This window comes from Amblyomma americanum, chromosome 4 (genome assembly GCF_052857255.1).
Source record: "Amblyomma americanum isolate KBUSLIRL-KWMA chromosome 4, ASM5285725v1, whole genome shotgun sequence".
Classification (NCBI taxonomy): Eukaryota; Metazoa; Arthropoda; class Arachnida; order Ixodida; family Ixodidae; genus Amblyomma; species Amblyomma americanum.
The window spans coordinates 11806003-11830107 of record NC_135500.1 but is presented as its reverse complement, the minus strand read 5'-3'; the positions used below and the strand labels follow the sequence as shown (position 1 = coordinate 11830107).

General features: G+C 45.7%; 1 protein-coding gene and 1 long non-coding RNA gene across 3 annotated transcripts in view; both read left to right on the top strand.

Moving 5' to 3' along the window:
* Window positions 1-1704: 1704 nt before the first annotated feature.
* RpL27A (ribosomal protein L27A) overlaps window positions 1705-24105 on the top strand; it is a 41590-nt gene continuing 19189 nt past the window's right edge. Inside the window, exons 1-2 of one of the 2 annotated variants that reach the window (XM_077660708.1) lie at window positions 1705-1754; window positions 2466-2509. The gene's annotated coding sequence lies outside the window, so the exon portion shown is untranslated. Of the gene's footprint in view, window positions 1755-2274; window positions 2346-2465; window positions 2510-24105 lie in introns of those variants that run through there. The other variant, XM_077660707.1, reaches the window with a different exon arrangement.
* LOC144130037 (uncharacterized) lies at window positions 8859-10733 on the top strand. Its single transcript, XR_013313939.1, has 2 exons — window positions 8859-10444; window positions 10536-10733. It is a non-coding gene; the product is annotated as an uncharacterized LOC144130037 (long non-coding RNA).

The window sequence follows — 24105 nt, the reverse complement described above, 5'->3', positions numbered from 1 at the left end:
ATACATTTTGGACGCGCTAATGTGAACCAGCAGAACACCGACGGCACCTCACCAGATTGTGGCCTCGCTCCGGTTCGGCCTAAACATAACTCGGTAAAACGGTCGCTGCAAAGTCGGCTGCCTAATGAAGGTTTTCACCTATTCTCTCTTAAATTTATCCCCCATTGATGGTATAACTTGGGCTTAGAGCGCGACAACGTGCATCACAACAAAGAGTCGAGTTGGCGACGCTAGCGCAACAGGACGACACAATTGAGCAGACGAGGCTCCGTACGTACTGTGTGCAGCCGACGTTCTGTCGTCAGCTAGTGTCGTCCCATAGCGATGCAATGGGCCCTTATTTTTTAGGACTTTCCGAGGACTTTGCCGCTCTCCTCATGCAGTTGACGGCGCAACAGGTAGGCATTGTTACGAAGAAAGACGAGAACGTCGAAAGGACAAAATGCTAAGCGGAAAACGAAAACTAAAACTGAAAAACCGTGCTGAGGCCCGATTTCGTGCACTGCCAAAGGCTCACTTTCGGGACATGCCGCCCAACTTCCGGTGGCTTCACTTTGAGCGCCCGATGCGGCATCCAGCCCACCAGTGGATATGAGTGGGCTTCACTCTGCAGTGGAAAGCAGCGGGAATCATTTATTCAAAGCATTGGGGTCTAGGGACAGTGAATGAAAAGTAGATTTTAAGCGGGTAGAGTAACCAAGCGAAGGTTATTTGATTGGAGGCTAAAATTAAGACGAGTACAATTTCACAAGCCATGGCTAGGTGGCTTGAACCATTAAGGTAGCCAGATTTAAAGGGCCAGCGTTATTTCCACCGTGTCGTAATAATTAACGGAAAGCCAAGCCAAATTGTTATTCCGACCTGGTCGTGATAACAGAAGCGTTATTTTCACCATAGAGTTTCTTTAATAAGAAACTCTATGGTTTTCACCCACCGATGGATTGGCTTGACGTCATTTGTGATTTGTGAATCGCGGTCGTGCGGGCGTTTTGAATCACTCCAGACTACTGATCCGGAGTTCCCGGGTTCGAACCCGACCGCGGCGGCTGCGTTTTTATGGAGGAAAAACGCTAAGGCGCCCGTGTGCTGTGCGATGTCAGTGCACGTTAAAGATCCCCAGGTGCTCCAAATTATTCCTGAGCCCTCCACTACGGCACCTCTTCTTCCTTTCTTCTTTCACTCCCTCCTTATCCCTTCCCTCACGGCGCGGTTCAGGTGTTCAACGATATATGAGACAGATACTGCGCCATTTCCCACAATCGTAGCACAGTTCCGGCAGTAAACACGATCGGCGTGCAAAACAACCACCGGCTGCATTACTTCGCACAAAATAACATTTCCTTTTCGCTCTTAGCAACCATTATCTCCGGACACAAAGTATTTGTACTTAATTCAGTAAACACTCAACCCGATGTGTCAGCTCTTCTAACACGGCGGCTTTCATGCGACGCAGTCGACTTGGAAGTTGCCAGTCAAATCCCGACCTTTGCGGTACTCTGAAATTTTTTCCAGTGACTCTAATGAGTACGACAGGATCGCGCGACAACTATACCGAGACGGAGTTTCGGCATAGCTCACCTTCGGCACTCTCTTTTATTGCGAAAGCAATACTGCTCGAGGTTTCCGCTCTTGGCCATTGTCCCGGAGAATCCACCATTGACATTTAGCGTGACCTATGTGTGACGTCATACCAGCTGTGGAAAAGCGGCCCCCACAACTCGGCTCGTCGCAGTCGTCCCAGCGAATCCTCCACGGTATGTCGGATGGTGTGTATAAGGTGAAGCTGCAACTATGTGCTGCAGCTAAGAAGCGGCGGCGTGCGGAAGAAACGGATGAAGAGCGGGAGCAACGTTTAGCTAAGCGGCGTGCATATTGTAGTCGGTATGGAGAGCGCGAAAGAGACGCAACAACGACAGAACGAATTAGCGAACAAGAGACAACGCGCTCAAGAGACGCCAGAAGAACGCGCCGCAAGACTCGAGAAGCGTCGTAACGCAGATGCGGCTAGAAGAAGTGACACCTGCCTTAGTGACTCTTCAACTGCGGAAGAGACCGCTTTGAATTCTCGAGAGCGTCGGAATGAGACGCTTCGTAGACGACGTGCCGAGGAAACGAAGCTTTCGCAATTCGACTTGGGTTAACCAGGGCTAAACCGCAGACAATTTTTTTTGCAACCTGTACACCGCTCGCGCTGGTTTTGGGCCTGTGACGTAGCGCATTACTCACTCCTATGCGCATTTCCTCCCGATGAAACTTCTTATCGAAACCAGCCAACCCGGCAGCTACCCCGTCGGCCGACGTGAAGATGGCGCGACGAACGCAGGCGATGTAAAGAGTGGATTGTTGTGAGAAAATTTTAATTCGGCAGACCATTTTATTAACAATGCATTTCAGTTTGTGCAATAATGCATGTTCGGACAAACGTAAGCGCGTAGTTTTTGTTTTGCTTGTGTTTTTGTGTTTAGTAACAGGAACTTCCGCTGCTGCATCTTCGGGCTTTTGGAAATACAAGCGTTTCGGTGCAGGCGGGCTGGAAACGCTGATTGGTCAAACAAAATGTGACGTCACGCATAAAACGTCACGTGACGTCATAATTACGTGACTTTTAATGACGTCGTGTCCGGTTGGGAAGAGACATATTTTCCCTAGGTTTTTCTCGGAATTCCCCACGTTTTTGACAGCGCGCGCGGTTCAAAAAGCGCACCTGATGCGCCGCGCTTTCACACACTGCATGCGCGTTTCTGTCCAGAATGGCGTCAGTGTTTCCAAACCAGAGTGAACGTCAACCTGAGCACGGTGATCATGATCGACGTTGCGGCGTCTGCGACAAAGTCTTCACTCAGCGGAAAAACATGCTGCAGCATATGAGGATGGTGCACAAGTTGGAGACGAAAGGAGCCTTTCTCCACTGCGACCAGTGCAGCAGCCTGCTATCAACACTCGAAAATTTGGTTCATCACTACAACGTGGCGCACAAATTCCCAGCCGAAAATCTGCAACTGTCCTTTGGGAACGACAAAGGTAAGGAGACATGTTTGCAACGCGACGTGCATGAATTTTCCTGCGCTGCCTCTTTGGCTTTTTTGTTTGTTTGTTTTGCTTTAACGTTCTTAGCAAGTCTGTGCGAATGCATCTATATATGTGCGCAGCGGGCGAATTTACAGCTTTTTGCAGCGAGCTAAATCCCGCATTTTATTTTTATTATATATGATATCCTTGAACTGCTGGTGTATTATTTTAGTGCGCTCGAACGGCGCGCTTCGTTGTGCATTTATTATAATCGCCACTGCCTGGCGGACCCGATACAGCTTTTGCAGACCTGAGAGGTTAAACACGTACTATCCATGCAAAGCCACGCAAATGCGTCTACGGGTGACCACGCCCGTCTATCAGCGCTCCGTCGAGTGCCTGCATTTACAATCGAGTGCTGTAGGACTATGAACCTGACCTAGAGCATACATATTATAATTTTTCCTTGTATTCTACATTCTCTACATGCAGGAGACTACACTCATAGCTTTCGTTAGTGCAGAAATTTCGTACAACCGTGTCAAAATTTGGCGGTCCGGTTTTGTTCTACACGACGTTTTGGAGGAGAAAAGCATTGGGTCTTTGAAGGACGACAGTCTATATAAACTCCTATTCACTGTGCCGTCGTACCTATCGTAATTAATGACGACATATAAAGGCTTTTGATACAACTCTCGTGATTTAAAACAAAACTGTTCGTTTCACTAACCCGCGAAAAAATATTGCGCGCAATCATTCGCCACAGCCCGTTGCTGCGTAATTTTTGTTTTGTGCGGATTTTCTTTTATAATATGACAGCTGCACGCGATAGCTTATATATATAGTTGCGCAGCCGACCACTGCAGGTACCAGTAAACACGTACCCCGTTTAGAATGAATTTAAAAACGCGGTCGGGAGTTGGAATTATTTGTCCGGGACGCTGCGGTCAAAGTTCGCAGTTTTGAAAATTGAAACACGGAAATTTTTGCGCATAGCTAGTCACTCTTGCATAAGTAAATATCTTATTCCTACCCATCATCCCTTTGTCAGAACACATATATTAATGAGAAAAACGACCCATTTGATGCAATTAAGTTCACAGTCCTACAGGGTGGGTTCCACAACAAAGAGAGCAACGGGAGTCGTACTTTATTTACAAATTTGTAACAATTCCTCACGGCATTAATAAAAGTCCGGGTTTATTGACCTCCATCGCCCCTTTCAGAGCCAGTGCTGACCTTAGGAGTGCCGGCGCGTCAAACCTCGGTCGTTTGCCGCCAGCGGCATCTTTTTCAAGCTTCGCTGCCCGTCCGCTTACACAAAGCTCATAATTCATCCCCCACCCCTGTCTTCCCAGTTCGACGTACCACCTTGTCGAGCGGGGTGCAATTGAAGAACCAAGAACCCTTGATTAAATGCTCCTGCCATTCACCTTTACCCCCCCACAGGACACTTTCGCGAACTCGTATGTTTTGCCGCCTTTTTCTTTTTCTTTTGTGTGTGTGTGTTTCATGCACAGTGCACGTGTGTGTAGTTAAGCTAACTGCGCCGCTGATTCCGCCTTCACTATTCGTACCGAAGACGCTCCTGGAACGTCTCCTGCCCTGTCTGAATTTATTGTTTATTTGTTTGCTCGTTTTGGCCGGCGGCACGGGCAGTACATGCATCTATGATTCTTATCTGCTCCGGGACTCCGCCAAAGTCTGTCATTGTTGCTTTGAGGGCCCGGATGCCCTCCCTCCCCTCGTTATTCCTTTTTTCCCCCGGGCTGGCCTCCCGCGCAAGCTCGCTGGGCGGCAGGGGACAAAGCGTTTTTCTTTTTCTCTTTATTTCTTTCTCCTTTTTCTAGTATTTTTCTTTTGTGCCCATCAAGGGTTCTTGGTTCTTCAATTGCACCCCGCTCGGCAAGGTGGTGCGTCGAACTGGCAAGACAGGGGTGGGGGATGAATTCAGAGCTTTGTGTAAGCGGGCAGCGAAGCTTGAAAAAGATGCCGCTGGCGACAAACGACCGAGGTTTGTCGCGCCGGAATTCCTAAGGTCAGCATTGGCTCTGCAAGGGGCGATGGAGGTCAATACACCCGGACTTTCATTAATGCCGTGAGGAATTGTTATTAAATTTGTAAATAAAGTACGACTCGCGTTGCTCGAGATCTCTTTGTTGTGGAACCCACCCTGTAGGACTGTTAACTTAATTGCATCAAATGGGTCGTTTTTCTCATTAATATATGTGTTTTAACAAGGGGAGGTAGGGATAAAATATGCGCGCGGTGGTTATTAAAGCGAATTCGTATAAAGTTAACGGCCTGCCCAATGTACTGCGTACTGCACACACTGCATCCTAGGAGGTATATTACGTTGCAGAAATCCCAATCAGAGTTGTCATTAATTTTCCATTTGAATCCTGAAGCTGTCCTCATTTCACAGCTTGATGTTTGTAATGTGTTTGCAGACGTGGAATCTACTTTTTCCACAAGGTCGACACCCCAAAACCGGCTCTTTATGTGACTGAGTGTATTAGAATGTTTCGAATGTTTTTCGGTCGTCTGTAGACTGCATGAGGGAGAGCAGTGAAAATTTTGGCGAGGCGCTAGCTCGCTTTGTTTGAGAATGTTGAAATGTTTTTTTGAAGATTTTGTTTACGTACGTTAGGCGGCTGGGTTACTGGTGAAGGGAAGTACGAGATTTGCCTGATGGTCTGTTTGCTCGCTGTATCGACGTCACTCCAGTATTTGCTCTCGGTTGGGTTTAGATGTCCTTTGAATGGCATCGTCGGCAATGGCGACGGGTATCGCTGCTTAATGAGGACTTCTTGCATGCGTTTGGAATTTTTTACGAAGTCTTCATCTTGGGAACATGTTCCTTTAGATCGATGTGCCTGAGAGTATGGGATGCTTGTTTTAGAGTGACGAGGATGGCAGCTTTGGAAGTGTACGTATTGTTGACGGTCCGTCGGTTTTCTATATACACTGGTGGTGAGTGAGCTTTCGTTTACCAAAATCTCAACATCTAGGAAGTTAATTGTGGTGTGGGCGCACGTGTAAGTGAAAGATATGTTGGGGTGGACGAGGTGTGTCAGTCCAAATTAAAAAGATATCATCCAAGTAGCGTTTGTATAGGGTGGGCTTAATGGGACAATCTTTCAAAAATTTAGACTTATTACTATGCATGAAGATGTTGACGTAGGTGTGGGCCATCCTTGTACCCATGGCTGTGCCGTTAATTTGTGAATAGTGTTGATTGATGAATTCGAAGTTGTTATATTCGAGTACGATTTTCAACAGTATTTATAAAACACGTGGAGCAGGGGAGCATCAAATCACTGATCGAAGCGTATGAACAAAACAGAAAGGAGGAATCCCCTGCTGCACGTGTATTAGATATGTTGTTCACAGCAACATCTTGCATGAAGCTGCAGGGAAGAGAAAAGTCGATGAGACGTAGCCAGTTGTACTTGAGCCGTCTACATCGAAGGAATCACCACCGATCCTCTCACCAGGTTTCGTGAAGCTTGCGCTTTATCGTGCCGGTTTACCACTGTCCTTGCTAATGAAGCGATTATTTTTTTAATGTTCTCTTTTTGCCCCATTTGCCATCTGCCATTTTTGATCGTGCCATCTTCTGGGCAAGTACTACGTTTGAGGTTCGAAAAAGGTGCATAAGCGATCACGACCTATGCAAACAATAACAAAGACGAAACACGCTACAAGAGCACCACTAGCTGCATATCTGCTATAAAAGTAAATATTTCCAACAATACATTATCTTTTAGTATGCACCGTTTACTTGCCATACATACACACACACAAGCAAAAAAAACACGCCATAATGAAGAAAACCGCGAAAAACAACGATAAACAAACCGGCCTCCGAACTCCACTTGCCACTTTTACACGCCAGGGCGCGTGGCACATTTCGGCGCGACATCTGAACCGCGCTGTGTGTGTCTTGTGTGTCCCTCCTGTGTCCGTGCCTTTTGCGCTGTTTAAAACAAGTATGCAGCACCAACTAGCCCGCACGTCTACCCTTGTAGCCTTCATTTAAACCGCTTTGAGCGGGCGCTCGAGGCCGCGCTTCCGCAGGACTGTTCCGCATAGTGTAGTCGATTTTTCTGTGCCAAAATTCCAAATTTGATTTTTGGTGGAGGGTTACCCTACCATACTCCCTTAAAAACGCACTGATATCATTGCCTTCAATACCTTTGATATTACTTTATTCATCGGGCGCACACGTCCACAAGACAATAACGATAACACGAGGGGATCGCATTCCAGGATTCCACCACGCAATTGCATGCTTCAGCGTTAAAGTGGGTATTACGAGATAGTAACTAGGGCCACATAGCAAACACGCGTGCAGATATTGAGCGAGGTGATGGCAACAGAAGCATATAGCGCAAGTATCGCAAACCTTCGTGATATTGTTGAATTGGGCATTTGAATGCTGTATTTTCTGCAAGGTACAAAGTTCCGCTTTTTGGTATGTACAGTGTATACATGAAATTATGGTGCACATAATCCTCCATGTTTTTCGAATATTTTTCAAGCATTGTTCATTCGTCACTGACAATGACAGTGCCTTCAGTTTTAACACCTTTCTACACAATATTTTCTAAAGTATTTTTTATGCATTTTACAGAGTTCCATGATTGGAAAGGACAGGAGGAAGCGAGCCAGGTGTGCAAGTTCGTAATATCCACAGGTGAAAAAAGGCTCACCAACGGATGTACGAGGACCTACTACGCTTGCAACAGGTCAGGAGTGGCACGACCAGGTCGAGGCAACAAGACTCGTGCGATGAAAAGTCAGGGAAGCTGCAGGAGCGGCAGGACATGCCTTTCTTTTCTGATCGTTACTAGAGACGAGGGTACTGTCAAGGTATCGTACCAAAGGACGCATTATGGGCATGATGCAGATGTTGAACACCTGAGTATGACTGACCAGGAAAGGGCAAGCATTGCGGATGACCTTTCGAAAGGAGTGCCCATGAGGACAATATTGAAGAAAATAAGGGAATCGGTGACAAGCAAGCTAACTCCTCTGCATTTGACAAATCGCATGGACTTGCACAACATCAAGCGGCAATATAACCTCACAGTTCCTGAAAGATGTCATGATAGTGATGCTGTGAGTGTAAGCATATGGGTGCAAAGCATGAGGAACAAGGGGCAACCTGTTGTTCGCTTGTACAAAGAGCAGGAAGTTGTTGACCCAACGAATACCTTTAGTACAAAAGACTTTGCTCTTGCCTTAATGACGGAGCCACAGGAAGAGCTGCTGAAAGTTCTAGGTACAGGAACAGTCTGTGTTGATTCCACACATGGAACAACGGGGTACCAATTTGAACTGGTGACTGTTCTGGTGCTGGATGAATATGGAGCAGGATTGCCTATGGCTTACTTCATCTGCAGCACGATTAATGAGAAAACCCTATCAGCATTCTTTGAATCCCTGAAGTCCTCCACAGGAGCCCTGTCAGCTAGAACTTTCATGACAGATGATGCATCCGAATACTTCAAGGCCTGGTCAACAGTCATGGGCCCACCTCAACATCGACTACTCTGCACATGGCATGTGGACAAAAACTGGAAGCGAAGGATTTCTGAGAAGATAAAAGGAAAAGAACTCGCAGTAGATGTTTACCATGCTGTTCGTACACTGCTAGAGTGCCCAAAAAAAGACGAAGTGGCTGAGCTTCTCGAGTCATTTCTTGCCAACAAAGATCCCAGGCTTCAGGAGTTTATTCAGTACTTCAGAGGAAATTATGCTCACCGCCTGGAGATGTGGGCCTACAGTTTTCAAACTGGACTTGGCATCAACACAAACATGTATCTTGAAAGGATACACAGGACTTTAAAGCATAGTTTCCTGGAAGGTAAGAAGAATCATCGTGTTGACAGGCTCATCACTGCACTGATGGACATGACATACGAGTCTTTGATGAAGAGGGTACAACACATTGTGAAAGCAAAGAGAACGAGCAAGATGAGCCGGATCGAGAAGAACCACAGATCTGCTGTGGCAATTACTACGCCTGCCAAGAGGAATGAAGATGGAACATGGACTGTGCAATCCCAGTCCACAAGAGGCCTCACATACAGGATTTCAAAAGAGAAAGGTAGTGCCTGCTGCCCTCTGAAGTGCAGCGAGTGCATGGTGTGTGTGCATAGCTATTCATGTGATTGTGAGGAGCACCGAATGAGCTTGACGATCTGCAAACACATTCACTGTGTGGTCATCGCTGGCGCACCTGAAGGAAGAGATCAGAAGATCCTGAAAGCTACTGAAGCAGTGTCATCCAATTCAAAGGCAAGCGAGGCTTTCCACATTTTGGAAAGTGTTCAAACAGCAGAAGCCTCTACAAGCATGACAAAATCTGACTTGGTCTTGGCCAAGATGGAATTGCTCAAAGAGTATGTCGCAGAGCAAGAAATTCCTCAAGAAGTGCACAACAAGGCCAGCAAGCTTTTGGACCCTGTACTGAAGATTTATGAAGGCACTAAGAAGCAAGAAATGCCCCACACATCAAGGGAGCCTGCAAACAAGAAAATCGAACACCAAGTCAGGTTTCATTCCACTAAGAAGCAGAGGCTGTCCAGCTCAGGTACAAGTTTTTCAAAGCCAACTGAGCTTCAGAAGGAGAACATAAAAAAGCAAATCCTTAACAGCAATGATGAGGCAACTGTTATAATAACATCTCCAGGACACAACTACATATGAAAGATGAGATCGACTCTATGGCCCTCTCTTCTGGTTTACAACCCGTCTACAAGTTCATCTGTGTACTTATAGACCTCGCCTATGAGGTGTGCAGCTGTCTCGAACCAGATGGATGGTGTGTGCGTTAGAGCGCGAGAGGCACCTCCATACTGGCCATATATGCTGCAGGTAAGTATATTTTCCTTTCAGCAGCAGCTTTGTGGTACCAGTAGGATGGTGTGTGCGTTAGAGCGCGAGAGGCACCTCCATACTGGCCATATATGCTGCAGGTAAGTATATTTTCCTTTCAGCTCAGTGTGTTGCACACTTAAACAACTGAAGCGAAACCTACAGCACAATGGTTTCTCTGCATCTGGCTTAGCCAGACCATTTTTTTCTCTCGGCAGAACCTGACTGCTAGAGAGCGCGTCTCCCAGGTGGCGGATAGGGAGGCTCTTACCAAGCACCTGAAGTGTGCAGCTTGCAAAAGGCACAATAAGTTTGATTAAATGAGGGAACCTTCTGGCATGGTGTGTCTTATAAGTACAGAGTGCTCGGTAAGAGTGGTGCGTGCACCCGCGGACCAACAGGGGTTTCACTGCCTTGACACATTCCCCACCTGTACATGCTTCCTTTTTCCTCAGGTCCATGGCTACACATTGCTGGCAATTCACAAAGTTGCTGTTAGGGTGCAACTTGATGCAGACATTTTCTGAACAACTCTGCTAAGTGGCACATGGTACTATTATGCGCTGTCAAATAAGAGTTCGGTGTGTGCAGAGCTAAAAGCGACGACTGTTCTAATTTGCGCTGTTGTGATTGTCTTTCAGGTGACAAACAACCAAAGAGACGTGAAGACAACATTGATGGCCTTTCATGATTGTACTGAAGATGTCATTAGCATCAGTTATTGAAATACTTGGAAGATCGCAACTTATACTATGCCTTACCTTTCCTTCAGATTCTAGTATATTGCAATCTGCCTGTCATAGCACAGAAATAAACCTATATTTATTTTGTTCCTGCAACTACGTTGTCGTCCAATCTCTTTGCAGGTACATGCATCCAGAGATTTGAATTCATTACCAGCATTGTCTGGCGTGCAGTGCAGAAATAAACAAAGCTGCAACACTTTTTAAAGATGCATTGTCACCACAAGCAATCGTAAATTATTTTTCCAATAAAAACAATCTATACATTGTAGATTGTTTACATATTTTCTTAAGCACCCACATAAATTAAAGTAGATAAACTGAGGTGTGACAACTGAACAGATGTGTGAATTGAGATATGGTTAAGTGAGTGCACAAAATAGACAAAGGGACCACAATAACACTGTTCATAACACTGCTCAAAATGCTATACTGTTGCAGTACTGTAGAATCTGCAGAAAGGGCCACACAGCATTTCACTGAGTTAATAGGTAAGATAGATTAGCCTGAATTCATAGTGACAGTCATTAGAACAGCTGCATGGCAAACTCTTTAAGAATGCATCCAAGTCATCAGAGCCTTTTTTTATTAAATAATTATTGCATTAGCACTGCACAAATATTTACTGTTTACATTACAATAGACTACATTGGTAACAATAGCTTGGATTATCATCTCCTGATATGCGTATACAGTTGAGCTTAAAGTGGTATAGACACAAAATTTTTGCTTACATCTTCTTTGAAATGATGCATCAAACATTAGTATAGACGGGTCATCACTTGACATTTGCCTACGGCCGCTAAATAATTTGTAACAATGTCACTAATTAGGTTACATTGTTCACGATACAAAATGTGTGATGCATGTTCTAGGTTTGGGCTAGGATTAGTGTAATGTATGCAAGTCATTTTTCATTTACAGGAGCTTATTCTAGATGTTCAATAAAGCCCAGGAAGGTGTTAGCAGAACACACAGTTATTCTTTTGATTCCATGACAGGTATGACTTAAGATGAACACCAAGATATTTATATCTTGTGATAAGCACGCTAATAGCTGTTATCTGGAAACTATCTGGAGGATATTCGGGTACTCTGTGAATGATGAATTCAGCATTAGAGACATTAAGGAGCAAGAAATTGTTTCATCGAGATGTGACCTTTAATATTAGCAGTCCATATGAGCAATCACACTGAGGTAAATCAAAGCATCATCAGTGAATAATCTAGTCATGCAGACAATCTTATATTACGTGTCGATCAACGACTGGTTCCATGTGATGAGTATAGGGTAAACTGTGCTTGATGACCTGCTTCAATTCGAACTTCCTCCCCCATGAAAAGTAATGCTGATATTCATATGCCCATACACACGCCCATGCCAATATTCATATGCCCATACACAGAGTGTTTAGCGTGGGAGAGTTGAGATGCAAATATGCAGCAGTATGCAGGCCTCCATTACATTTCTGCTACAAAACAGCTCGAATGAGTTCTGCACCAATTGCGTGAATTAATTATCAACTCTTGCAGGAGAAAATATACAATTTAGATTTCAACAACATATATCATACAAATGCTCACACTGAATTCGAAAATTTTGCTGAGGCTCTTGAGTCTGCCATATCGAAATGCACATTATGCACTACCCGTAGGTACGAACAATTCTTTGTGCCTGTGGATGAATCAGAACATACTTGAGGCTATACAAGAGAAGGATCAATGGTATCGTAAGTGGAAACGTCAAAAAGAAAACATTTGTTATTCAAACAAGTTCAGATCCTCCAGAAACTATGGAGTGGCATTAATACAGATGAGAAAGAAAGAATACAACTGTATGCTAATACAGAAAGCAGAAGGAAACTCCTGAAAATGTGGGATGTGGGAAATAGCGTAATCGGTAGACAGTTAAAACAGCGCGTAGTTCCTGAACACATTGATGAAAACACAGTTGATAGGTTTGATAATTCCTTCACAAACATTGGCCCTGAGTTTGTAGCTCATATCCCTAATCTACCATGCTCTGTTAATGACCCTTGTGTTCATGACACCTTCTTACCGCAAGCTGTTGCCGATTGTGACATCACAGCAATCAAGAAAACTCGTTGCAAACAAGGCAACCAGACATGACGGGATTACTTTGAGAGCATTAAAGAGAACATCCACCAACTTGCTCCACTCCTATCAATAATAATGGATCATGCAGTTTACGAAGGTATTTATGCAAATATTTTGAGGATCGCTGCAGCTATACCAGTTCACAAACAAGGATAGTAATGATTCAGGCAGTTACCGTCCAATCTCGGTTTTGAGTATCATTAACACTGTGTTCGAAAAACTTGTCGGAAAGCAACTAAATTACTACTTGGAGAGAACTAGAATCATATCTCACTGTCAACAAGGCTTCAGAAATAACAGGTCTACATCTACAGCAGTAATGGCATTGTCTCAAGAGTTATGTTCATCTTTGCATAATTATGAAATGTCTGCAGCCTTGTTCCTAGACTTAAAGAAAGCATTTGATACTGTTAATCATAACATTTTAATTCACAAGCTAATGAAATATCTGCAGCCTTGTTCCTAGACTTAAAGAAAGCATTTGATACTGTTAATCATAACATTTTAATTCACAAGCTAGAGCACTATGGTTTTAGGGATTCCACTCTTGATTTCTTTACAAGCTACATTACTAACAGAAAACAATTTTTCCACATAAAACACTTAAAATCATCTCGACAGCCTGTGTGTGCTGGAGTGCCTCCAGGGGTCAGTCTTAGGCCCTGTGCTGTTGAGTGTTGCTTGCTAATACTTTGTTCACTGATCATTTATAACCAAGTTTCATGTTGGCATCTTCTGTTGCTGTAATAACAAATGTGTACATTGGGCCTATACTAGCTTCGGCTACTGACCCAGCAGTTTTTGCAAACGTTTTGTAGTATCTGAAGTTAAAAGAAAGTACATGCTCTGAATTAAGCATCTGTGATCACGACCACTGGTAGAGCCGGATCAAACAAGTGCATTACGTCACAAGTTGAAAGTAGTTACTTCACTTCATGAAAGCTTTGAACTGCCTCAGAGTCCCAAGCGAAAGCAACGTAGTGTCACAAGAGCCTGCGCAGAGGCTCAACAACACCTGCATAGTGAGACCACAATTGGGACCACTTGTTAAAACCACTTGTTTTGAGGTGGCACCACTTGAAAACAAGTGGGACCATTTGGAATCCCACTTCATATTTGGAATCATTGTCTATAAAGTGGGGACATTTGGAATCCCACTTCATAGACACCTCGAATTGCCATGAACTACTTAAGCACACACTCCAAGGGAATGTTGAAAATCCGCTGCAGCACGAAGAGGCTCATGACTGAAAAAATGCAGATGCAGGAACCATTGGAAGCAAGCTGTTGTCAATGCACAGTGTTTAGAGTAAATGGTACCACAGGCCCACAAAGCGCAGATTTTGTTTAAAAAATCGGCCGTCTTGTTAGCATCAATGCCGCAGTGTCCAGGTATCCAGTGAAAGCGCATTTCTTTAACATGTAGTGGAATGAAAAATCTTAGAGAATGGCCCAGAAGAGCGTCCTTCGAGCCTTCGAGTGAGTCAGGACAGAAAGGCTGTCAGCAAGTATAATGACATCAGTAACGATGCAAGAGACCTTATCTATAGGGCCAACTGAACCCCTAGAAAATGAACAGCGAATATAGGTGTATAATCAGGGGCCCGAAACGAATAACTGCAATCTAGAGCCAATAGCTGCCTATAGGCGACTTCATGCAAACATTTAAAGCGAAAGCCTTTAATGGCTCTCGTTATCCATCCGTCCGCGAAATCTGTCACACTATGACGTCATCAATGGTATAATAATTGATATAACCCATATAGTCTTAGCAATTAAGAAGTAATTGGTGATTAGAAATTGCGCATTAGTTTGTAATTACACATTAATTTGTGAAGTAAATTAATAGCTCAACACGAAACGTTAAAAATAAAAATAAATAACAATTTTAAAGAAACAAAAATAAAAAGGAAAAATTAACTTATGTGACAATGCAGTTTCAGAAGCGAAAAATTAAAAATAATTAAATAAAAATTAAAAGAAGCAGCCACAGTGGGCGCAGAAAGGCTTTCGCCTCGCGCACTTTACATCGCCAAAGTGACCACTGAATTTTTAAAAAAAGTGCTTCTTCGTACAAGCGATTAATCGCCTTTTCCCGGTTCGCCCTGCACCTTCGAGCAACAATTCCATCCTATGAAGTTGTCCGACGCAACGCCAGAAACGAGCTGATCACGAACAACAGTGTTCACGGAATTGTCGAAGTCGCAGTTCTACGCAGGTTCGCGTAACTGAGCAATGTAAACCTGCAGCTGACAGGCTCGCCAGGGTTCTGTAAACATATCTTGAACCGCGGTAGCGTTCCGTCGTGGCTGAGGACAGACGGTTGCAAGTGCTGAGCGCGGTTTGAAACGTATCTTCGCCTTTCGTAACTTCACTTATGGCGAATTCCACTGCTGGATCTGAAGTGAGGCGCTCGAATCGCAAAAGAGCGCCCCAAACCGCCTCGGAGCAGATCCGCCACTGGTCGGCGTATCAACCTTGTGAGCTCCGTTGGAACGGAGTTGCTCCAATCGACCAGCGGAATTCGCGCGGTCGGTCCAGGTCGACCAGTTGAACTCGAATTCGTCGTCGCGGAGCAAGAAAAGCTGCTCCAGCACGACCAGTGGAAATCGCCATTAATTTAGGTCCCTGCTCCTTCATTTTGCGCTCGTGGCAGGAGGCGTTAATTGCGGAACGACGCTGACCTTCGACGCCGCGCGACTGCAAAGGCATGGCTTTGCGCCGGGTTGCAGCAAACTCAGGCCAGACGCCTCCTGAAAGTAGGTAGAAAACAGTGCCTTCCACTGGTTCCATGGTACTGGTGACTGGCCCGGTGTTTCTAGGAATGTACGAGGGGGCGTAAGATCCCGTGCAACTCATAGGTTTACCTCGTCGACACGTTGTTGTATTGTAGATGCAAGATCGAACGACACACCGGAGCGAGCGATGTCATGATGACGCCAAGTTTCCGCGAACCCCCCCCCCCCCCCCCCCCCTCTACTTTTCTTGCGTCACGTATACGTGGTGTCAAGAGACATGCATGTGACTGAAACTCTGAAGAAGCGAAACTGAAAGTAAGACAACCGAAACTGAAAATAAGAGAAGAGAAACTGAAACTGCCGCACAGTTCATTGCCTGATGGACACATGCAGTATCACGTATTATTTAACGTCTTCATAAAACCGCTGTTTGTTCTTCTATAGGATTAGCAGCATTAGTATATGTTTGCTATTAATGACACCCAGGTAATGAACATGATTTACCAACTTAAGTAGTGTTGGTTCTGGTGTAACGCACGAATAATTTATAGACATGCCTTTGTGTATACGCCAGAAATGAAATTGTGAAGCAAGCCTTGAAACTGCCTGTGCATTTCTCATAAAAAAAAAAGAAAAACATTATCTTGTTTTCAAAGCATGCGTGTCATCTATATCAGATGTGACTAATGTTGAGCTATAACTTTAAATGGCTCATGCTGGCTGCCATCAAAAATCACTTTTTTTTTATTCAACAAACCTCATAACTCATTTCTGTCACGAAAGCAACGAAATGCTTCACTTATATCTCATTGCTTTGGTGCAGTCATGGTTCATTATGCAATGTAAAATCTGATTCACGAATATTTTTGTTACTTGTTGCACGATACGTTTGTTCCTGAAATTCAGCACATCCACCAGTATTGCGTTCCCGCGCGGCTTTCTTTTTTTTAACTGAGTACAGGTGAATAGCCACCGGATTCTTGGCTGATCGCCCAGTGTAGGTATGTGCCATCTTTTGATAGGCTAACAACATCAACAAAATTCGTCTTTCACTTCCAATCATGTGTGCTGCGGTATACTTTTTCTTCGACTTTGTATTGATTCCATCCGTAGTAGGCATGGGAGGCATTGGCCACGCTATCAGCTTCCGCAAGTTAGGTTCACGCAGAATTTGTTAGCTCCGCTTCAAGTTGATCTGATCTCCTTGCAACGAGTTGCTGAAGAAAACGGGTGGACGGGGCAGTGCGGGAAGAAGAGTCGTCGAAGGAAGACATTTGTAATGTTTCTTGAATATAGCCAAAGTTTCTGTTACCGTTATTCAGTTTTTGTCCCCCTGTGATTTATCAGCTATTATTCGAACCCCCAAAGTTTAAAGTTCAAAGTAGTAGCATTACTTTTAAATTCAGAAGAAGCTACTAAACATTACAATTGGGATATATTCGCAGGATCTGGCTTGGAGCTATTCTGTTTGTATCCCTGATTATACTCCTATATTCTTCGTAGAGTTTTTGGTTATTTTGGCTCTTCTCTTAATTCCCAGGCATGTAGCTTGAGTTCTCATTCTTGCAGACTGCATTTCAGTTCTAGTCTCCAAAATTCCGGAAAATCGTTATTGAATTGGTCGCTTAGGTTTTATGTTCCGTGCACAGTGCGTGAGATCCACTTGGTCTGAGTACCTGCCTATTCGGGTGTTTATTTTAACGAGGTGGCTGATTTATTGGCAAGGTCAGCTCTCAGCGCTCCTGTAATCTTTCCTGTCCTTCACCTCATTATGTTGGAAACTTCACGTTTCCAGCGGTTCCAACATATTTCAGCCAGCTTGAGTGATCCGTTGCTCAATATCGTGGATTTTCACCACTTAAATTACCCATGGAATGTCCAGTGGTGTAAATCAAGGCGTTGCGAGGTGTCAGTGACGCTTCTGCGATGCAAAATCCCTCACTTAAATTTATACTTGCGCCGATGCGGGTTCGCTGCGACAAACCTTTGTGTCTCATGTGGGCAAGTTGAAACAATAGGTCATTTTCTCCTCTCTCGCCGGCGGTTCGCAGTTCAAGGAAAGCAGTATTTGGAGGTCCCTCTTTCGAGGTTAGGACTCCCTCTGTCTCTTCCAGTTCTTCTCTCGTTCGGTGCGAGCGCCAAGGAATTCCCGTTAAGCAGTGTTTGTGGCTACCTTCATGATTACATAAGTGCGACTGATCGGTCACCTTGTCAGCTGCATACAAAATTCTGTTGCATGTCTAAAATGCTTGATTCTATTCTCGGTAATTCATATTTCTTAAATTTTATTGAATTTTCCAATTTTTATCCTGATTCAGTCTTCTACGCCGCCGCCTCACGTCTTTTTTTTCCCCCGTGCAAATATTTCATTGGCAATCTCCACTGTACCTTGGCAAATCCCCCCGCGTGGGTATGTGCCATATACATTTACTGACGTGAAGAAGAAGAGTGTGGGCTACAAACACTGTCTGTACTTGTGCTCTTCCTTTTATTTGTTGTCTGTTTGCATTGTAAGGCATTAATAGGTAGAAAGGCATGCACGTAATGGGCATACCCTGTACGCATGAATGCGGAAGATGGTCATGGTTGTCCAAGCATTGCCATCAAAGCAACGGGACCTTCAAGAAACAGCTAGGATATGGTTGTGACCCCTCACATGCAGTGATGCTCACACAATTTGAAAATGTTGCAAGTTACAGCAGTCCCGTGGTTATATTGCTGCAAAACAATTAAGCTAGCCCATTCATGCGGAAATATTTTTAGAGGCTGCCAAAAAGGAACATGTCAAAAAGTTACACGTCCTGTTTCATTGTGTTTGAAATGAGGCTTAAGATTAAATTAATGTTACAAATACGCGCTGAAGAAATGAAACGATTAAACTCTCATGTGAAGGAAATACAAAAGGGTATATTTACGAAAACTTATTTACAAGCTAAAATAGCATCGCACACACACTCTCACGGGTTCCTTGTCGTCTGTCACTTGACTGAGTCGCCTCCAAGCGCTGCAGGTTACCGCGCACCTGCAGTGCACCGGAAGCGCACACACACACAAACACACACACTCTCACCCGCACACGTGCATGGGTCCACTTGAAAGGAGACGCCGCACGGCTCTCCGGTTCGTACTTCTGGCAGCGGCGGCATTTCCCGCGGCCCTAACGACCACACCAATAAGCTAACGAAGCGGGCGCCCATCGGTCCGTTCGCAGAACGGAGGGTGCCGCCAAGGACGCCCTCCCGCACCGAAAGCACACATGCGGGCACAAAAGAACGCTCGCTGCGCAGAACGACACTCGCAGAGAAACACATGTATATGAGAAATGGCCCCTTCTTACAAATGATGGTGGTAAACGAAATGAACAAGCAACTGCTGTGCAATCCATGCACTGTCATGCAGTACTTACACAATCACAGTCCAGTGACTGCAGAGCGGTCTGCAACCAGTAACTTGCAAAAAAACTATACTATGCAGCGAGCTTGTTTGCACGGTATTTGTTACATTTATCGAACGATCACATGAAATTGGTATGGCTATTTCTACACAGTGCATTTCCTAAAGATTCCTTTCTGCCATACTGTACTTTTTACCCAAAATGCTTCTTACAGAGTCATAAATTGTTACGTACGCGTATAAAGATGTTTGTAGCAGGTGTGTGAGCGTGAACAAAAAAAAAAAACTTTTTATTTTCCTTAATTCTTCAGTATTCCTGATTATGACGACATATGGGCATTTATAAGTTAGTACAATTTTTTTCACGCATCACAATTAACTGATGCACCGATGTGTTTGGTACACATTCATCTTCAGACATTTCATGTCTGTTTGGTCAAAAAAATACGAAATAATAGTTGACTGCATTAGTTTTGACTAGCATCACACAGCATGCTCTTGAAATTCCTCTAGCTGTTGTACAGAAGTCTGTAATTGGCTTCATTGCATAGCTTCATACTTGAACCATTTAAACTCTGCAAACTGTTCTTTTTACCGCACATGGCGACATGGCATGCGAAGCCGCGTGGGAACGGGCGAGGAGGATTCGGAGGTACAGCTGCAACTTCGCTGGAATCCAAAGACAGCTAGGCACTTGTCACGGTTAATTTCGGAAAGGCGGCTATGCCCCAGTAAAGTTGCGTAAGGTCTTTCCTTGCAGACCTTACTAAGTCCCTTGACTTCGCACCAGAAATGCTCACCGCCCGAGACGGTTACTTGGTTGGATGACCAAAGGCTTCTTGGCACCAAAGGTGCTCCGTCAGAGACGATATTGCGACTTTGCAGAATGCAGGTATTTCAGGGGAGTATAACTTGACTGTATTTACACAAATATTTACATTGCAAGCAGATTGATACACATGAAAGACAAGTTAAAAGTGGCAAAAAGGTTAGAAAGGTTAAACAGCAGAAAAGTGGAACTGGCTACCACTAGGGGAGGCCCCTACTCGGCATAGCCGAAGATGCATCACATCAGACCGTAGCCCAGAACCCTTTTCCATGGCTCCGGGCCCTGGTTTTAAAGACCTAAAGGCCCGGCCCATCCCTTGCATCACCCAATCACAATATACCACATGATTGGTTCATGAGCCGCGTGGCACGCCTTCAAGTTTCAGCAAATTTCCAAATCTGCTCTCAAAAATATATAGCATGAAAAAACATCAAAACTACTATGAGCAATTGAATTCCGAGAATGGACCCTCGGAATCATTGGCCCACCAGGTTTGCATGCCGTGCCCCCCACATCCACAGCATTGCGGGACTCTCTCCCCAGGTAGTACCGAACATTAGAATAGTGTTATAAAAATGTTATCCAAGTTGCAGTAACGTTACATGTTTCATTGTAATACGTTAAAAATTAACATATAACGTGTGTTATGCAGAAAACTCTATTTTAACGCTCTAAAGAAGCGTTTTAATATAGTCTTCAACAAAAATGTAACATTATTGCAACGTTTCGGTGCTACCTGGGTCCCTCAGGAGAAGGCAAGCAAATACCACCCGGCGTCGTGTCCGCATGTGCACTCGGTTAGCTCTCCTCTCGGAAGGAAAGCAAACACAAGTGCGGTTGGTTTCGTCTTTCTCGGGAGACGAAAGCACCAACGCTTCGCGCGCGCACACGTGCGACTGATTTTCGCTGACGATCGGCCGCTCCCGCTGTATTCAATTAGCTGTGTCGCCAGATCGTCTGTCGCGAGGCGCTTTCGCTGTGCCCGCATGACCGCTTGTCTTGACCTTCCAGGGGAATTGCGCGTTGCTCGCGCGCGGCTTAGCCCGAAGCCGGTAAACCGGCTGGCCACCGCCACATCTGGACCTGGTTTGACTCAAATTGGTCTCAGCCGCGCGCCGCGTCTTGTTCGGTTCGGGCGCGAACAATACGCGAGATTCAAAGCGCTCGGCCGTCTCTGTCTCTATGGGGGGGCACTTGACCCCAAGGGCGCTCCTTTTCAACACCACCCCGCCGTCGCCCGCCTCCGATTGAACAGGCGGGGGGTGGTTCAAAGGGGAGCTGCCGCGGAGAGGCCGGGCAGCTCGTCCTAATGACAGCGCAGAACATGCGTCACTGACAGCCCCCTTCCTTTCGCCGTCTTGTCCATCGTGCGTCGCGCCGAGCCCGACAAAGAAAAGGCCGTCACCCCCCCCCCCCTTCCCCTTCTGAATCGGGGGGCGGGGGGGGCGGAAATTCCGCAAATAGTTTCCCAGAGGCATCCCAGAGATAAACAAAGGCGCACTGGAGCTGGGTATGTGTCATGTTTAACTGCGCAAAGAAACGAAGACAGAGAACAAGAAGGCACGACACGAGCGCAGACTATCAACCGATTTTTTATTCAAGGAAAAAAGGCCTATATATGCATCTTCATCCCGCGAAAAACATGCTAAAAAACCCGAAAGCGCAAACCCTATCACACACCATCTTGGCACATGTAACGTGATGCCACTGATCACAACCTAAAAGCAATCTCCGCATCGTCAGAGACAAGATACAAAACAAACAGCGAACTCACAGGCACACTCCTGCCAAGCTAGCGCTCCACACCGCCTGCTTGCGCTAAAGAAACTGCGCAAAAAAGGCATCGCCCCATCAATGAGGCCTACAGATGGTGATGCTACACAGTCATCTGATTCCTTCTTGATCTGGTACGCTTCCACCAACTCCCTGCAAACCTGATCCCTGTGTTTAAACAAGACGCTGGTCATGTTCAATCGTGGGAAGCAATCTTTGCACTCTTTGCAGTGCAAGGCGAGATTAGAGGAAGGTGCGCCCTTCAACGACCTGCGATGCTCTGCTAACATCTCGTTAATACATCGACCCGTCTGGCCGATGTACTTCTTCCCACACGAGAGGGGGACTTCGTATACGACTCCAGTCTTACACTCTGTGAGCCTGGTTTTCTGTCTGTGCGCTATCGAGCACTCAGCTCCAGCACGATTGCTCTCAGGCTCGAGCTTCTTTCGCACAGCACTACAAGTCCTTGAAAGCTTATTCTTTGCCATGAAAATCACGTCCGCCCCGTATCTCGCCCCAACTTTTTTGAGCCGGTGTGAAATTCCATTCCCTGAACGTTCAGGACAATCATATCCGAGCGCAACACTTGGCAGCATGTTGTGTCGGGATTTCTACGGCGACATTTGAGCTCACTCAAGCTTTCGGATCCTTTCTTGGTGAACAATTCCGCAAGTGTGGTTAAGTACCTGTCTGGGCTGGATAAGAAAAAGTACTCTACCTTCAGCATCGATGTGGAGGACTTATTTTATTCGCTACCCCATGCTCAGCTCATGCAGAGAGTGAAAGACTGCATTGTAAAAGACAATGACGAGTTGGTGTTCGTGGCGGGGTGCGGGGGTTTCCATAGAAAGTTTCCTGGAGCTGCTATCATTTTACCTAGAGTCAACCGTTGTTGGGCGGGGCGAAAAGGTGTACGTCCAAAAATCGGGTGTGTGCATCGGCTCCCGTGTGGCACCCGTTTTGAGCGATATTTACTTGAGCAGGATGGATCAAGAACTGGCACAAAATCTTGCTGACCTCGCGCTAAAAGTGTTCCGTTACGTCGATGATTTTTTAATCATTCTTAAGTCGAACTCTCCCAGGGCAGTTCCGGACGTCGTCAAAATCTTCAAAGATACAGGTAGTGGCCTGCGATTCACCTTCGAACTACCCAGCTCAGCTACCCTACAGTTTTTAGACCGACCGCAGCGGTGGCCAAGTGGTTGAGCATCCGCCTCGCATGCGGGAGGTGCGGGGTTCGATCCCCAGTGCCGGGGATACAATGGGTACAAGCTTTTCTCTGGTCTGGTGCTCGGCTTATTTAGGGTGAAATGCTTGGGAAATGGGTCTTTGACCCCACCTTGAGAAAAAGAAAATACCTTGTGTCAAGGCGTATTTGGCCATAGATGCCCTTGCGCCATAAAAAAAATTTTATACCTCCGGATCCATTATCTAGAGAGCAGGGTCTGTTGCGAATATCACCATAGGACAAAAAAAAAAACCTCTCTTGAACGTCAGTTAGGGGCATTCCACACTCGTCAAGGCGGGTATAGCGACTTCATGCTTAAAAGAGCTCTTGGGAAATCCTGTACACACAGAGCGGAGGCTAGCTTCCTGGGGCAGGTAGAGAGGCTGAAAGAAGCCGGGTATCCTGATCTGAGTTGGCTCAGATCTCCGAAAGGATCCTGTTCAAAGGAGGGAGGCCCATGCTAGTAAAAAAGAGGACGGTGGACGTAGACAAGTGGTGTGGGCATTCCATACATCCATTGAATTTCACACCGGCTCAAAAAAAATTGGGGCGAGATACGGGGAGGACGTGATTTTCACGGCAATGAATAAGCTTGCAAGGAATGTTATCGGCGGTCGCACGTGCATGACAATCCTTTCGACATGCGTGACGATGCCCACCGAAGGCATTTCAGGCTGTCGAAGGGACTTGTACGCTGGCCAAGCGAAGAGCGCGGAACATGCGTCACTGACAGCCCCCTTCCTTTCGCCGTCTTGTCCATCGTGCGTCGCGCCGAGCCCGACAAAGAGGAGGCCGTCACCCCCCCCCCCCACCCACCCTTCCCTCCTGAATGGGGGGGGGGGGGGGGGCGCGGAGATTCCGCAAATAGTTTCCCAGAGGCATCCTGTTTTTTTTTTTTCATGGGGTCAAGGAAGGTGGCCCAAGCAGTGTGAGGCAACGTTCTCTGTTCATTCTAGAGAAGCAAGCTTACACTGCAAAATTAAACCTTGTCTTTCTCTTCCAAATGCAATTAACTAGGAGTCCTGTCCAAAACCATTTCAGGTTGTTATGTGGGCACCCCCAACCTTTTTTATTTCCGTGTAACTCCAGCACTTCTTCACCTTTGTCATTGTAGCCGCTATTGTTCAAGTACCATGCAACATCTTGTTATTAAAGGACCTTTTTAATTGGAAATGAGAGCATGTGCACAGGGTGGAAAGCGCGTGATCTGCCAGGAAACACTAAAGCGGCCCCGAGAAGGGATCTTTATTAAGGATGCCAGCCATCTTGGGCCTCTCCACTTGGCAACGACGACAAAGCGTGTGCGGTCCCTATGGTTAGGCCCCAGCTGTGGAAGCCATCCTCGGACACGACCATGACCTTCGACATCTGATGTTTTTATTTAAA